Genomic DNA, 17,974 nt, shown 5'->3' with positions numbered 1-17,974 from the left:
AACGTTGGACATCTCCAGACCTCAGCCCCAATGTCCATAGGGGAATGCCATGTAGGCTGAATCTCATTGTCCCTCAGTATCATGGACTGTCACCCCAGGGTCGGTAATTCTTCTCTCTGTCACTATGCACCCGCAAGCTGCCCGTATGCGTCATACCGTAGAACTGTGGGACACTTGGACACCGAAGTTGACTTGATCCGATGGGCAGTTTCTCCTCTAGCCTGGCTAAGTCTCAGCTTAACGTGGAATCACTCACCCTCTACAAAATGTTGACGGACTATTCGACTAACAGAATCAGAATCGGGTTTAATATCACTGGCATATGTCATGAAATCATTGTTGTGTGGCAGCAGTACATTCCAATACACAATAATAAAAAACTAATTTACAGTATATATTTAAAAAGTTTAATTAAGTAGTGCAAAAAGAGGGAAAAAAGTAGTGAAGTAGCATTCATGAGATTAATGTTTGTTCATGGGAGAGGGACGAAGCTGTTCCTGAATCACTGAGTGTGCGCCTTCAGGCTCCTGTACCTCCTCCCTGATGGTGGAGGGGAAGAAACTGTTCCTGAATCACTGAGTGTGCGCCTTCAGGCTCCTGTACCTCCTCCCTGATGGTGGAGGGGAAGAAACTGTTCCTGAATCACTGAGTGTGCGCCTTCAGGCTCCTGTACCTCCTCCCTGATGGTAGCAATGAGAAGAGGGCATGGCCTGGGTGATGATGATGCCAGCTTTTTGAAGGCATTACTCCTTGAAGGTGTCCTGGATGCTGGTGAGGCCGGAGCATCACTCCCCATCCTGCTCCTGCCCATGTCCAATCAATCTTAAACAGTTACTTTCCAGAGACAACCACAAGTGGCTGTTTGCATCTTTGACATAACTTTAGCTCCCTAAGCCCTTCCACTTCCAACCTGACCATCAGTTTAGTTCATGGAGAAGTTTATTTCAATGGTGCTATAGGTATACACAGGGTATATCAGCAATGAGAGATGGCTTTCAGCGGTACATTGCAAATATAAGTTAATATCAACTTAAATTAAAGAGATGATGATGATTAGCTTTATTTATCATGTGTATATCAAAACAGAGTGAAATGCATCGTTTTGCGTCCACGTCCACACAATCCGAGGATGTTGCTGGGGATTGCTGGGGATCAACCTGCAAGTGTCACCATGCTTCCGATGCCAACGTGGCATGCCCACAGCTCACTCACCCTCACTAGCATGTCTTGGGAATGTGGGAGAAAGCCAGAGCACCCAGAGATTATGGAGAGAATGCACAAACTCCCTGCAGACAGCACTGGGAATTGAACCTCTGATCAGTATCTCTGATGCTAATGTTCTCTCCAATTGTTTTATACAGCTGCACAGACCAACAATTACTCTGAGCAGGAAATTTTGACACAGCTCAAAAACTGTGCAGCACTTTAAATGCTATTTTTTGTATAACGCGTACTATGAATATTAGAAAAATCACATACTTTAATTTTTTCATTAACTGAAGGAGGTAATGAAATACAGCACAGCAGAGAAAATCCTTCATGTTCCATAAACTTTTTCTTGCTGCGTCCAATTCCAGCTGCACGGCAACAAAGGCTATGAGCATGGGGACATTTCAGTTATCGTGCGGCCGTGCACTCATGCACACTTTACATGTGGCCTGCGATGTAAAGTGATTGTGCTAACCACTATGCTGCCATATTATACATAATTTACATGACAAAATCAATTTCACAACACTGCTGCAAGTTGAGAGAGAGAGAGAGAGAGAAAGCACTGCAATCTGAAGTAGTGTTAGGGATAAGAAATATCTACAGTCCATGAGCTGGCTTTCTCATCTTTCAGAGACACACGAGATTCTGTAGACGCTGAAAATCTTGAGCAATACGCACAAAATGCTGGAGGAACTCAGTAGGTTAGACAGCATCTATGGAGGGAAATGAACAGTTGGTGTTTCAGGCTGCGATCATACATCATATTTTGGCCTTTGCCTCTTTCCTTTCTAGTCCTGATAAAGTGTCTTGGTTCAAAACTTCGAGCACTTATTCCTCTCTGTAGATTCTGGCTGACCTGTTGAGTTCTTGCAGCATCTTGTGTGTGTCTCCCACTTTCCATACTTGGTTTGTGTGCTATGAGTGGACAATACTGAGCTTTAAATCAGAATTGGAATCGGAATCAGATTTAATATCACTGGTATATGTTGTGAAATTTGTTAACTTGGCAGCAGCAGTACAATGCAATATGTAATTACAGAGAGAAAGAAAACAGTGAATTGCAGCAAGTATATATTTTAAATAGTTAAATTTAATAAGTAGTACAAAAATAGAAATATAAAGTAGTGAGGTAGTGTTCATGGGTTAATCAGATGGCAGAGGAGAAGAAGCTGTTCCTGAATTGTTGAGTGTGTGCCTTTAGGTGTCTGTAATGAGAAGACAGCAGCAATGAGAAGACATGTCCTTTCAAGATCCTCGCTATAGGTGCCACGGTCTTCAATCTCTGCCTACACTCAGGGAACAGAAGTAGCCAGGTGATCAGACTTTCCAAACTGTGGGTGTGGGATAGCATGGCAGGTGCTCCTGATGATAGTGTAAAGCTATGGGGAATGCCACGAAATGCCCGTCTCACAGTGATTCTCAAGGTAGGCGTGCCTTGCCTTGAGATGCTTCAGTCCATGAACAGAATGATTTTCCCTCCAGGATTTAACCTTCAGTCTCACTTAACAGATCTTCGAGACTAAGGTCAGTGGGGCGGCGGGAGGGGGTGGGGGCATGGTTTGGGTGGTGGGTTTAAATTCTTTGAGTTGTTAGTAATGTAGAAGGAGGCCATTCATCCCATAAAATCAGTAGAGCTTGCTGACTATAAACCCTTAAATGCCCAGCCGATTCCCTTTCGAAGGCTGTGTTTCCACCACTCTTCCAGGTGGTGAGTTCCTCCACCCCACCTTCTGAGACAGAATCTTCCTCACAGCTCCTTTGTGCAGAAATGAGAAGGAATTTCTTTATCCAGAGCGTGATGGATTTGTGGAATTTGTTGCCACAGACAGCTGTGGAGGCCAAGTCTTTGAGTATATTTGGAGGTTGATAGGCTCTTCATTAGTCAGGGTGTTAAATATTATGGGAGAAGGCAGGAGAATGGAGTTGAGAAATATAATAGCAGAGCAGAGTGGATGGGCCGAATAGCCTAACCCTGCTCCTAAATCTTAAGGTCTTTTGCTGTAAATTTAAAAGCTTTGGCCCCAACTCTTGATGACAAATGAAAGAAGCTTCCTGTTGTTTTCTGCATCTCACCCACTTGTGATCCTGTCACCTTTCAACCACTATCCCCACCCCCATTTCCTCAGCCTCGCCTCATGGCTCACATCTCCCCTTCCTGGCACCATTCGTGTGACCCCTTCTGCGATTTTTATGTCCTCCCCAGATCCTGAGGACCAGAACTGGAGTCAAATTAAACATAAAGAAGAAAAAATAAAGATGATCTCAGCAGATTGTTTATTACACCAGATCCTAGCACCTGCAGTCTCCGTAAATCCATGTGAGATAGAAGCAGAATAGGCCATTTAGCCTATTGAGTCTGCTCTGCCATTCCAGCATACCTAATTTATTGTCCCTCTTGACCTCTCTCTCCGGCCTTCTCTTCGACTAGGAAGTTTATAATTGTAACATCTATTTAAAAAAAAAGAATTTAAAGTATATTGTGGTATGATAAAAATTCAAAGTCAATTTATCATCAAAATACATATGTCAGTTAATACAACTTTGAGATTAGATTAAGATTAAGAGATTATTAATGATGGATGGGTCTGTCACTATATAGGACATACATACTGTCTGGACATATTTGAATGGGAATGGGAAGCAAAGTTGAAGTGGGTGGTTACCGGGAGATCCTGTCTGTTGTGGTGGACGGAGCGGAGGTGCTCGATGAAGCGGTCCCCCAATCTGCATCGGGTCTCACCGATGTCCTTCCAGGTGAGGCAACACTTCACTTGTGAGTCTGTTGGGGTCATCTATTGCATCCGGTGCTCCCGGTGCAGCCTCCTCTACATCGGTGAGACCCGACGCAGATTGGGGGACCGCTTCATCGAGCACCTCCGCTCCATCCGCCACAACAGACAGGATCTCCCGGTAGCCACCCACTTCAACTCCCATTCAGATACGTCCATACATGGCCTCCTCTACTGCCATGATGAGGCTAAACTCAGGTTGGAGGAGCAACACCTCATATACCGTCTAGGTAGTCTCCAGCCCCTTGGTAGGAACATAGAATTCTCCAACTTCCCGTAATTTCCTCTCCCTCCCTTCCTCTATCCCTGTGTCACTCTGCCCCCGCCCCCCCACCTACCACCTCCCTCTTGGTTCTGCCTCCTTCTACTACCCATTGTGTTTTCCCCTATTCTTTCTTCACCTTTCCTGCCTATCACCTCCCTGACTCCCTTCCCCCACTCCTTTATCTTTCCCCTTACTGGTTCTTCACCTGGAACCTACCAGCCTTCTCCTTCCCACCCTCCCCCCACCTGCTTTATAGGGCCTCTGCTCCTTCCCCCTACAGTCCTGACGAAGGGTTCCGGCCCGAAACGTCCACTCATCGTTTCCACGGATGCTGCCCGACCAGGTTAATTAGTTATTGTAAATTGTCCTGTGATTAGGCTACGATTACATGACGGGGAATGTTGGGTAGTGCGGATCGAAGGGCCAGAAGGGCCTATTCCCCACTGCATCTCAATATATAATTTTAAAAATGTCAGTACTTCCTCAAGGAGAGATCTCAGAGAAAGAGGTATTGCAGACATAAGGTTGCCAAGAATATCTCTGAGTGGTGATGTTCCTTTTCTACACACTGGCCCAGAAAGAGAGTCGGAGAGAAATGACAGATGCAGAGGGTTTTCCCCCACTCCCTTTCCCGTTCACTGAGTCCCAGCACAGAACCACTGTCTAAGTAACGCTGTTGATTCATGATTTTGTAATCTTGTTTTCAGAGAAGATTAAAAATAAGTTTTTGGTTTTGGGAGAAGCAGGAGTCACTGAGCTAAGGGCTGAGGGAAGAAAGTTAGGTTAGAATATTTGTCCTGAGAGTTTGGATGGCAGAAGGGTGTCCTTGTAGAAGTTTATAAAAATCATGAGGGATATAGATGAGCTGAATGATTACAGCCTTTTCCCCAGAGTAGCAGAGTCTAAAACTAGAGGGCAGAGGTTTAAGGTGAGAAGGGAGAGATTTAAAAGTAAACTGGCTTATTATGGTTATATGTACTGAGATACAGTGGAAAAACTTGGGTTGCATACCCTTCAAACAGATCTATTCACTATAATGGTTCATCGAGGTGGTACAAGGGAAAATGACAGAGTGCAGAATAAAGTGTAACAGCTACAGAGAAAGTGTAATGCAGGTAGACATGAAGTGCGAAGTCATAACGAGGCAGATAGTGAGATCAAGAGTCTACCTTATACTAGGAGACTGATCTTCTGGGTGGTGAGCCTGTGGAATTTACTGGCAGAGATGGCTGTGGAGGCCAAGTCTTTGGGTGTATTTAAAGTGGATAGGTTATTGATTAGTAGTCAAAGGTTATGGGGAGAAGGCAGGAGAGTGGAGAGAGGGAAAATAAATCAGCCATGGTGGAATGTCAAAGCAGACTCATTGAGCTGAATGGCCAATTCTGCTTTTGCTAGCATGACGGGGTGAAGGGGTTGGTGCTCCTGCTAGTGCAGGTGGGCAAGGAGAAGTGTCAATGCTTGTGCAATGGAAGGTGTTTCTGATGTTTCTCTCGTTCATTCTATGGGGCCTCCTGTTTTGTGGATACCTGCAAGGAGTAAGAATTTCAGGTTGTATATATTCTCTGATATTAAATTAAACCATGTCTTATGGCATTATGATCCGATGGTCTTATGTTCAATAATGCTTTAGATGTTTCAGAAAGGACAGGGAGGGAGGCAAAGAGGTGGGGGTGTGGCACTGCTGATCAGAGAGTGTCACGGCTGCAGAAAAGGAGGAAGTCATGGAGGGATTGTCTATGGAGCTTCTGAGGGTGGAAGTTAGGAACAGGAAGGGGTCAATAACTCTACTGGGTGTTTTTTATAGACCACCCAACAGTAACAGGAATATCGAGGAGCAGATAGGGAGACAGATTCTGGAAAGGTGTAATAATAACAGAGTTGTTATAGTGGGAGATTTTAATTTCACAAATATTGATTGGCATCTCCCTAGAGCGAGGGGTTTAGCTGGGGTGTTGTTTGTTAGGTGTGTTCAGGAAGGTTTCTTGACACAATATGTAGATAAGCCTACAAGAGGAGAGGCTGTACTTGATCTGGTATTGGGAAATGAACATGGTCAGGTGTCGGGTCTCTAAGTGGGAGAGCATTTTGCAGATAGTGATCACAATTCTATCTCCTTTACCATAGCATTGGAGAGGGATAGGAACAGACAAGTTAAGGAAATGTTTAATTGGAGTAAGGGGAAATATGGAGCTATCATTCAGGAACTTGGAAGCATAAATTGGGAACAGGTGTTCTCAGGGAAATGTATAGAAGAAATGTGGCAAATGTCCTGGGGATATTTGTTGGAGTTCTGCATAGGTATGTTCCAATGAGACAGGGAAAGGATGGTAGGGTACGGGAACTGTTGTGTACAAAGGCTGTTGTAAATGAGTCAAGAAGAAAAGTAAAGCTTATGAAAGGTTCAAAAACATTAAGTAATGATAAAGATTCAGAGATTATAAGGCTAGCAGGAAGGAGCTTAAGAATGAAATTAGGAGAGCCAGAAGGGGCCATGAGAAGGCCTTAGCAGACAGGATTAAGGAAAACCCCAAGGCATTATACAAGTATGTGAAGAGCAAGAGGATAAGACGTGAGAGAATAGGACCAATCAATTGTGACAGTGGAAAAGTATGTATGGAACCAGAGGAGATAGCAGAGGTACTTAATGAGTACTTTGCTTCAGTATTCACTACAGAAAAGGATCCTGGCAATTGTAGGGATGGCTTAAAGTGGACTGAAAAGCTTGAGCATATAGATATTAAGAAAGAGGGTGTGCTGGAGCTTTTGGAAAGCATCAAGTTGGATAAGTCACTGGAACCAGACAAGATGTACCCCAGGTTACTGTGGGAGGCGAAGAAGGAGACTGCTGAGCCTCTGGCAATGATCTTTGCATCATCAATGGGGACGGGAGAGGTTCTGGAGGATTGGAGGGTTGCAGATGATGTTCCTTTATTCAAGAAAGGGAGTAGAGATAGTCCAGGAAATGATAGATCAGTGAGTCTTACTTTAGTAGTTGGTAAGTTGATGGAAAAGATCCTGAGAGACAGGATTTATGAACATTTGGAGAGACATAATATGATTAGGAATAGTCAGCATGGCTTTGTGAAAGGCAGGTCGTGCCTTACGATTTTTTGAGGATGTGACTAAAAACGTTGATGGAGATAGAGCAGTAGATGTGGAGTATATGGATTTCAGCAAGGCATTTGATGAGGCACCCCGTGCAAAGCTTATTGAGAAAGTAAGGAGACGTGGGATCCAAGGAGACATTGCTTTGTGGATCCAGAACTGGCTTGCCCACAGAAGCCATAGAGTGGCTGTAGGCAGGTCATATTCTGCATGGAGGCCGGTGACCAGTAGTGTGCCTCAGGGATCTGTTCTGGGAGGCCTTCTCTTTATGATTTTTATAAATGACCTGGATGAGGAAGTGGAGAGATGGGTTAATAAATTTGCTGGTGACACAAAGGTTGGAGGTGTTGTGGATAGTGTGGAGAGCTGTCAGAGGTTACAGTGGGACATTGATAGGATGCAAAACTAGGCTGAGAAGTGGCAGATGGAGTTCAACCCGGATAAATGTGAGATGGTTCATTTTGGTCAGTTAAATATGATGGCAGAATATAGTATTATTGGTAAGACTCTTGACAGTGTGGAGGATCAGAGGGATCTTAGGGTCTGAGTCCATAGGACACTCAAAGCTGCTGCACAGGTTGACTCTGTGGTTAAGAAAGCATACGGTGCATTGGCCTTCATCAATCATGGGATTAAGTTTAGGAGCCAAGAGGTAATGTTTCAGCTATATAGGACCCTGGTCTGACGCCACTTGGAGTACTGTGCTCAGTTCTGGTCGCCTCACTACAGGAAGAATGTGGAAACCATAGAAAGGGTGCAGAGGAGATTTACAAGGATGTTGCCTGGTTTGGGGAGCATGCCTTATGAGAATAGGTTGAGTGAACTTGGCCTTTTCTCCTTGGAACGACGAGGATGAGAGATGACCTGATAGAGGTGTACAAGATGATGAGAGGCATTGATCGTGTGGATAGTCAGAGGCTTTTTCCAAGGGCTGAAATGGCCAGTACAAGAGGGCACAGTTTTAAGGTGCTTGGAGGTAGATACAGAGGAGATGTCAGGGGTAAGTTTTTTATGCAGAGAGTGGTGAGTGCATGGAATGGGCTGCTGGCGTCGGTGGTGAAGGCGGATACGATAGGGTCTTTTAAGAGACTCCTGGATAGGTACATGGGGCTTAGAAAATTAGAGGGCTATGGATAACCCTAGGTAATTTCTAAGGTAGGGACATTTTCGGCACAGCTTTGTGGGCTGAAGGGCCTGCATTGTGCTGTAGGTTTTCCATGTTTCTAATCTTATAATAATGGGGTAGAAGCTGTTCTTGAGTCTGGTGGGACATGCTTTCAGGCTTTTGTATCTTCTGCCTGATGGGAGGTACATAGATAGGAACAATTTAGCAGGATATGAGCCAAACGTAGGTCAGTGGATTTGCTCAGATTGCCACCTTGGTTGTCATTGTGAGTAAGGTCACAGGGCCTGCTTTCCCCGCTGTGTAGTCTATGACAACTTCTGCCCTCCCCAACCTTCTTACATGGTGTGAAATCTGTCGTTTTGCAGCAGCAATACAGCATAGACATAAAATTGCTGTCTACCACAAAGTAAATAAAAAGTGCAGAAAAATCTATTTATGTATTTATTTATTTATTTATTGCTTTGATTTGACCCAAACAGTGTATTTCACTGTGTGTTTTGATATATGTGTGACAAGCACAGCTGATCTTTGTTGGGAGTGTTTGATGAGGCAGTGTGGAGGGAGCCTCTATTTCCTGCTCTGGCAGTGTTTGACCAGCCAGTGCAGAGGGAGCTTCACTCTTTGCCTGTTCCCTGCTATAGCACTGTTTGATGGGACAGCGTGGAGGGAGCCTCACTCTGTCTCTATTCCTTGCCCTGGCGGTTTTTGATCAGCCAATGCAGATGGAGCTTCACTCTGTATCTTGTCGTTAATAGTGGCACACTGGCAAACCTGTGACCAGATCCCCCAGTCATACAGAGCACCATCCAGGTTAAGCCCTTCTCTTTCCATCACAGATGTCGTTGAAGGCTAGCGACTCTGTGTTGGTCATTCTGCTAAGCAGTGAAAATGTTTTGATGGATGCTCCACAGACCATACAGCTGTCAGCCGTGGATCTGAAAGCTCGTGATGACAAGAAGACAGATATTTTGCAGAATGGAAGGCATCAGACAATCCGAAACAGACTGCTCGGGGGACTCTGAAATCTGAGTGTTACAGAGTACTATCTCGTGGAGAGACCCAATAAGGAGAATTACTCCCTTGCAGTTTGAGAACTTTGATGTTTCACTGATCAGTTTTCTCTCTCCCTGACAGTCTTAAACAAATCAAAGTTTGTTGCTGAGTCACATAATTAGAATCAGGTTTATTGTCACTAATGTGCATTGTGAAATTTGTGGTTTTGAGGCAGCAGTACAGTGCAGGCATAGTAATTTGCTTTAAGTTACAATAACATAAATAGTGAAAAAAAAGGACCAGTGAGGTAGCGTTCATGGGTCAATCATAAACACAAGAAGTTCTGCAGATGCTGGAAATCCAAAGCAACACTCACAAAATGCTGGAGGAACTCAGCAGGTCAGGCAGCATCTATGGAGAGGAATGAACCAGTGGAAGTTTCAGCCCAAGACCCTTCTTCAGGACTGGAAAGGAAGGGGGAAGATGCCAGAATAAAAAAGTGCAAGGAGAGGAAGAAGGATAGCTGGAAGGTGATGGGTGGGAAAGGTAAAGGGCTGGAGAAGAAGGAATCTGATAGGAGTGGAGAGAGGAGAAATAGAAGGAGGAGGGGACCTAGGAGTAAGTAATCTGCAGGTGATAAGTAATGAAAGGAGTGGGGAATAGAGGGGGAGGAGGGAATTTGTTCACCAGAAGAAGAAATCAATATTCATGCCATCAAGTTGGAGGGTACCATGGGTTCATTGCCCATTCAGATGTCAGAGAGGAAGAAGCTGTTCCTACAAGATTGAATGTGTATGCTCAGGCTCCTGTAACTCCTCAGTGATGGTAGTGATGAGAAGGTGGTGTGCCCTGGATGGTGAGGCACCTTAATGTTGGCTGCCGCCTTCTTGAGGCATTGCCTTTGGTGTCTCCAAATCAGACGGTGATGCAATCAGTTAGAATGCTCTCTATGGTACCTGTAGAAATTTACTGGAGCCTTTGGTGATATACTAAATCTCCACAAACTCCTAATAAAATATAGCTATTGTAATGCCTTCTTCATAATTGCATCAATATGTTGGGTCCAGTATAGGTCTTCAGAGGAGTTGACACCCACAAACTTGAAGCTGCTCAGCTTTTCCACAGCTGACCCTTCGATGAGGACTGATCTGTATTCTCCTGACTTCCCCTTCCTGAAGTCCGGTAAGTCACTCCTGAGTCTTCTACATGCCAAGGGATAAAGAACCAGCCCATCCAACCTCTCAGTACTTCAAGTCCTGGCAACATCCTTGCAAATCTTTTCTACACTCTTTCTAGTTTAATGACGAGAACTGAACACAGTACTCCATGTTGTTGCACAGACACAACAAATTGGTGACGAGTACAAACCTGAATGTCAGAAAACATCACAAACTGCACCGACAGTTATGGGGCAAGACAGCAAGAGTAAAGAGTTAAACAGCGTGGAAGCCATCACAGACGCTAACGAAGGGATGCGGGAGTACAGCATAGTATACAGCGAAAAACACAACTAGCAAGGTTAAAGTGAAAATAATATGGCAATGGCTTCAGTTGGGAAGTTGATGAATTTAATAGTGCTAATGAAGGCTGGGAGTCCTATATTGAGAGCATGCAACTGTACTGTAACGTGAACAATATGGAGAGCAAAAGAAAGCTCCCACACTTCTTAGCTCAATGGATGCAAGAATGTCCAGTCTCTTAGACTACTTAGTCACCCCTGAAAAGCCAGCAAGCAAGACGTTCAACAAAATTGTTGCAATTATACAAGATCACTTGAGCCCTAAACTGCTGGTAATAGCTGAGAGGTTTATCCAAACCTTAAAAATGTCGATTAAAGCCATGGACAAGGAGAACATTTCTCTGCAGCACTTTGTGGACAATTTCCTTTCAGAACTCTGTTCATGTGATGACAATTCAAGCACCTGCAATGCTGCCATGAGCAGGAACCTGAGATCTCTCATAGACCCCCTGAAACCAAACCTACAGAGGGAAGTGCAGGATAAACATTTCAACCAATTGCCAAGTGAATCAGCAAGCAGCTATGAGGTTGGATAGGAAGTCCTAGTGCGTGATTACCGAGGAGACAAGCGGACACCCAGTAGGATAACTGCAAGAACTGGACCATTGATGTACTGGGTGGATGTCAGAGATCATACATGGAGACATCATGTGGACCAGATACTGGATGCTCGGCAGAAGAACACACCTGAGGTGACTGCACCCTACAAGACAGATACATTACAGCCACCGGACTTGCCTCTCAGTGATGATCATGTCACTGACAACAATGTGACACCTGCAACGAGAACAGTGTCTTTGACAAGACACCTGCCAAATCCAATGCTACCCCACACGTCCAGAGGGACTATCCTGAAAGAAATAGAGCATCACCAAAAAGACTAAAGCTTTAGAACAGCAAAGCTAGTTATGGAAAGTTATTGTGAAAACATGTTTATTTGAACATGGTTTGTGAAATGGAAACTCAATGTTTTGTAAATATACTGTTTTGTATTACATGAATCTAAAGGGAGAGGAAGTGCAATGTGTGGATCTATTCTTTTTAGAACAGTCACTCCCCACTGCACTACAATTGATCTGCTGCCTGCACAAGGCACAAAACCATAAGATCATAAGACATAAGAGCAGAATTAGGCTATTTGGCCCATTGAGTCTGCTCAATCATCGAGTCAATCATGGCTGATCCTTTTTTTCCTCCTCCTCAACCCCATTTCCTGGCCTTCACACCATAACCTTTGATGCCATGTCCAATCAAGAACCTATCTATCTCTGCCTTAAATACACCCAACGTCCTGGCCTCCACAGCTGTACATGACAACAAATTCTACAAAATTCACCACCCTCTGGTTATAGAAATTTCTCCGGCTCTGTTTTGAAAGGGCACCTTTCTTGTCCTAGACTCTTCCACTAAGGGAAACATCCTTTCCACATCTACTCTTTTAAGGCCTTTCAACAGTCAAAAGGTTTCAAGGAGTTCCCCCCTCATTCTTCTAAATTCCAATGAGTACAGACCCGGAGCCATCAAACGTTCCTCGTATGATAACTTTTTCATTCCTGGAATCATCCTTGTGAACCTCCTCTGGATCCTCTTCAATGCCAGCACATCTTTTCTAAGATGAGGAACCCAAAACTGTTCACAATACTCAAGGTGAGGCCTCACCAGTGCCTTATAAAGCCTCAGCATCACATCCCTGCTCTTGTGTTCTAGACCTCTTGAAATAAATACTAATATTGCATTTGCCTTCCTCACCACCAAATCAACCTGCAAGTTAACCTTTAGGATGTTCTTCCAAGGACTCCCAAGTTCCATTGCATCTCAGATTTTTGGATTTTCATCCCATTTAGAAAATAGTCCGCACATTTATTTCTACTACGAAAGTACATGGCCATGCATTTTTCAACATTATATTTTATTTGTCACATCTTGTCCATTCTCCTAATCTGTCTAAGTCCTTCCGCATCCTACCTGTTTCCTCAAAATGATCTGCCCCTCCACCAATCTTCATATCATCTGCAAACTTGGCAACAAGGCCATCTATTCCATCATCTAAATCATTTATATACAGCGCAAAAAGAAGTGGTCCCTGCGGAACACCACTAGTCACTGGCAGCCAAGGATCCATTTATTCCCACTCACTGCCTCCTACCAATCAGCCAATGTCCCAACTATGTTAGTAACTTTCTTGTAATGCCATAGGCTCTTAACTTGGTAAGCAGCCTCATGTGTGACACCTTGTCAAAGGCTTTCTGAAAATCCAAATATACAACATCCACTGCGTCCCCTTTATCTATCCTACTTGTAATCTCCTCAAAGAATTCCAACAGGTTCGTCAGGCAGAATTTTCCCTTAAAGAAAACATGCCGACTTTGTCCTATCTTGTGTTGTGTCACCAAGTACTCCATCACCTCATCCTTAACAATTGACTAACATCTTCCCAACCACCGAGGTCAGGCTAATTGGTCTATAATTCCCTTCCTGCTGCCGTCCTCCTTTCTTAAAGAGTAGAGTAACATTTGCAATTTTCCAGTCCTCTGGCTCCATGCCAGAGTCCAATAATTTTTGAAGGATCATTTCTAATGCTGCCACAACCTCTAACGCTCCCCCTTTCAGAACCCTAGGGTGTCGTTCATCTGGTCCGGGTGACTTACATACTTTTAGGTCTTTCAGCTTTTTGAGCACCTTCTCCCTTGTTACAGTAACAACACCCACTTCTCTTCCTTCACACATTACAACATCTGGCACACTGCTAGTGTCTTCCACAGTGAAGACTGATGCAAAATACTTATTTAGTTCATCTGCCATCTCCTTGTCCCCTGTTATTATTTTTCCTGTCTCATTTTCTAGCAGTCTTATGTCCACTCTCATCTCTGTTTTAATTTTTACATACTTGAAAAAGCTTTTACCATCCACCTTAATATTATTTGCTAGCTTGCTTTCATATTTCATCTTTTCCCTTCTAATGATTCTTTTAGTTGCTCTTTCTAGGTTTTTAGAAACTTCCCAATCCTCTATCTTCCCACTAATTTTTGCTTTGTTGTATGCCCTCTCTTTTGTTGTTACATTAGCTTTGCCTTCCCTTGTCAGCCATTTGAGTATTTCTCCACATTTGGAATACACATGTCCTGCACCTTCCTCATTTTTCCCAGAAACACACGCCATTGCTGCTCTGCTGACATCCCTGCCAGCAGCTCCTTCCAGTTCACCTTGGACAACTTCTCTCTCATGCCACTAACTTTCATTACCATACTTCACTGAAATATTGCAACGTCAGACTTTACTTTCTCCCTTTCAAATATCAAGTTGAACTCAATCATGTTGTGATCACTGGTTCCTAAGAGTTATTTTACCTTAAGCTCTCTAATCGCCTCTGGTTGTGTAATGACGTAACACCCCATCCAGTACAGCTGATCCCCTAGTAGGCTCAATGACAATAGCTCCAAAAAGCCATCTCTTAAGCATTCAACAAACACACTCTTTTGAGATCCATTACCAACCTGATTTTCCAAATCGAACTACGTGTTAAAATTGCCTGTGATTATCATAACAGCACCCACTTGACACGCCTTTTCTATTTCCTGTTGTAATCTGTGGTCCACCTTCCAGCCACTGTTGGGAGGCCTGTATATAACTGGCATCAGGGTCCTTTTACCCTTGCAGTTTCTTAACTCAATCTACAAGGATTCAACAACTCCCAATCCTATGTCTCATCTTTCTACTGATTTGATGCCATTCTTTACCAGTAGAGCCACACTACCCCCCTGCCTACCTTCCTATCCCTCTGATACAACATGTAACCTTGGACATTCAGCTCCCAACTACAACCATCCTTCAGCCACAATTCAGTGATGGTCACAACATCATACCTGACAATCTGTAATAGTGCAAGAAGATCATCCACCTTATGTCTTATACTCCGCGCATTGAGATACAACACCTTGAGTACTGTTTTTGCTACCTTTTTGGTTTTGCATCCCCAATGTACTAATACTCACCCTGTTAGCTGCGACTATGTCCCATCACCTGTCTGCCCTTCCTGACAATCTCACTGCATGCCATCTTACAGTCAGTCCTATCCTGAGTCACATCACTCTGGTTCCCACCCCCCCTGCCAAATTAGTTTAAACCCTTCCCAACAGCTCTAACAAACCGGCCTGTGAGAATATTGCCCCCCCTCGGGTTCAGGTGCAACCCATCAGTTTTGAACAGGTCATACGTCCGCAGAAGAGATCCCAATGATCCAAGAACCTGAAGCCCTGCCCCCTGCATCGGCTTCTCAGCCACACATTTATCTGCCAAATCATCCTGTTTCTACCCTCACTGGGGTGTGGCACAGGCAGCAATCCAGAAATTAGTACGCTGAAGTTCCTGCTACTGATTTTCCTAACTAGTTCTCTAAATCTCTTTTCAGAAGCTGCTGTCTGCGCATGCAGATTGTGCCACCGGGTTCCGAAATGGCCCAAGTGCGGCGTGAGAGGCGCTGAACTGGGTCAATAGTTGACAGGCTTTAACGTAAAGAGTTAGAGGTAAAAGAAAACTATAAACTCAAGGTCAAAGAGGGCTGTTAACTAAAATTCTCAAATGGAAAATGAAGTTGCTACTGAGGCTGAAAGGAATAAATAAATAAATATAAAGTGCTAGTCTTCAGAGTCAGTTGGCCTGACTGCCCAATTTCGCAGACAAGGTCGAATGCAAACAGGTAGCGAAGCATTGCCGTGCTGGGTTCAGGTCTCGGCAAGCAGTACGGCGGAAAGAATGGAGTTATATACTATCACAATGAATTAATAATTGCTAATGTGCACATTCACGAGCGCAACTGCCGAACATGCTGCGCTGTCATGATCTGTTGTCTACACATGTACATTGATCATTTATCTACACATGCATATATATCTTTTGTCTACACATTCACGGAGATCTGTTGCCTACACAGGTACCTTGATCTGTTGTCTGTTCATGTACATTGATCTGTTGTCTACACGTGCACATTGATCTCTTGTCAACACATACACATTCATCTGATGCCTACACATGCACATTGATCTGATGTCAACAGATGCATATTGATCTGTTGTCCATACATGTGCATTGATCTATTGTTAACGCATGCGCATGCAAGCTGTGTGTGCATGCACATTGATCTGTCGTCTACAGATGTAGATTGATTTGTTCTCTGCACATGCACATTCATCTGCTGTCTCCACTTGCACATCGATCTGTGTCGACACATATACATTGATTTGTGGTATGTGCATGCACATTTATCTGTTGTCTACACGTGCACATTGATCTGAAGTCTACACCAGCACATTGATCTCTTGTCGACACATGCACATTTATCTGTTGTCTACACATGCACATTGATCTGAAGTCTACACCTGCACATTGATCTCTTGTCGACACATGCACATTTATCTGTTGTCTACACATGCACATTGATCTGAAGTCTACACCTGCACATTGATCTCTTGTCGACACATGCACATTTATCTGTTATATACACATGCACATTTATCTGTTATATACACATGCACATTGATCTCCTGTTGACACATGCACATTCATCTATTGTGTGTGCATACACATTGATCTGTCATCTACAGATGCACATTGATCAGTTGTGTAAACCTGCACATTGATCTGAAGTCTACACATGCACATTGATCTCTTGTCAACACATATACATTGATCTGATGTCTACACATGCACATTGTTCTGTTGTCTCCACATGCACAATCGTCTGTTGACTATACATGCACATCGATTATGTAGTCTATACCTCTACATTGATCTGTTCTCTATACATGCACATTGATTGATCTGTTGTCTACACATGCACATTGACCTGATGTCTACACGTGCACATTAATCTGTTGTCTACACATGCACATCAATCATGTACACTGATCTGTATTCAACACACGCACATTGATCTGTTCTCTGTGTATGCACATCGATCTTTTGTCTGCACATGCACTTTGATTGGTTGTCTATGCATGCACATTGATCTGTAGTCTCCACATGCACATAGATCTGTTGTCTATACATGCACATTGATCTCTTGTTGACACATGCACATTCATCTATTGTGTGTGCATACACATTGATCTGTTGTCTAGACATGCACTTTGATCAGTTGTCTACACGTGCACATTGATTAGCTGTCCATGCATGCACATTGATCTATTGTCTCCAGGTGCACATAGATCTGTTATATACATATATACATTGATCTTTTCTGTGCACATGCACATTGATCTGAAGTCTAAACATGCACTTTGATCTGTTGTCTACACATGCACGTTGATCTGTTGTCTCCACATGCACACTGATCTGTTGTCTACACATGCACACTGATCTGTTGTCTACACATGCACACTGATCTGTTGTCTCCACATGCACATTGATCTGTTGTCTACACATGCACACTGATCTGTTGTCTACACATGCACATTGATCTGTTGTCTACACATGCACATTGACCTGTTGTCTCCACATGCACACTGATCTGTTGTCTCCACATGCACACTGATCTGTTGTCTACACATGCACACTGATCCGTTGTCTCCACATGCACACTGATCTGTTGTCTCCACATGCACATTGATCTGTTGTCTACACATGCACATTGATCTGTTGTCTCCACATGCACACTGATCTGTTGTCTACACATGCACACTGATCTGTTGTCTACACATGCACATTGATCTGTTGTCTACACATGCACACTGATCTGTTGTCTACACATGCACACTGATCTGTTGTCTACACATGCACATTGATCTGTTGTCTACACATGCACACTGATCTGTTGTCTACACATGCACACTGATCTGTTGTCTACACATGCACATTGATCTGTTGTCTACACATGCACACTGATCTGTTGTCTACACATGCACACTGATCTGTTGTCTACACATGCACATTGATCTGAAGTCTACACATGCACATTGATCTGTTGTCTC

Source organism: Mobula birostris, chromosome 12 (assembly GCF_030028105.1).
Source record: "Mobula birostris isolate sMobBir1 chromosome 12, sMobBir1.hap1, whole genome shotgun sequence".
NCBI lineage: Eukaryota > Metazoa > Chordata > Chondrichthyes > Myliobatiformes > Myliobatidae > Mobula > Mobula birostris.
Note: the sequence above shows the minus strand (reverse complement) of the source record.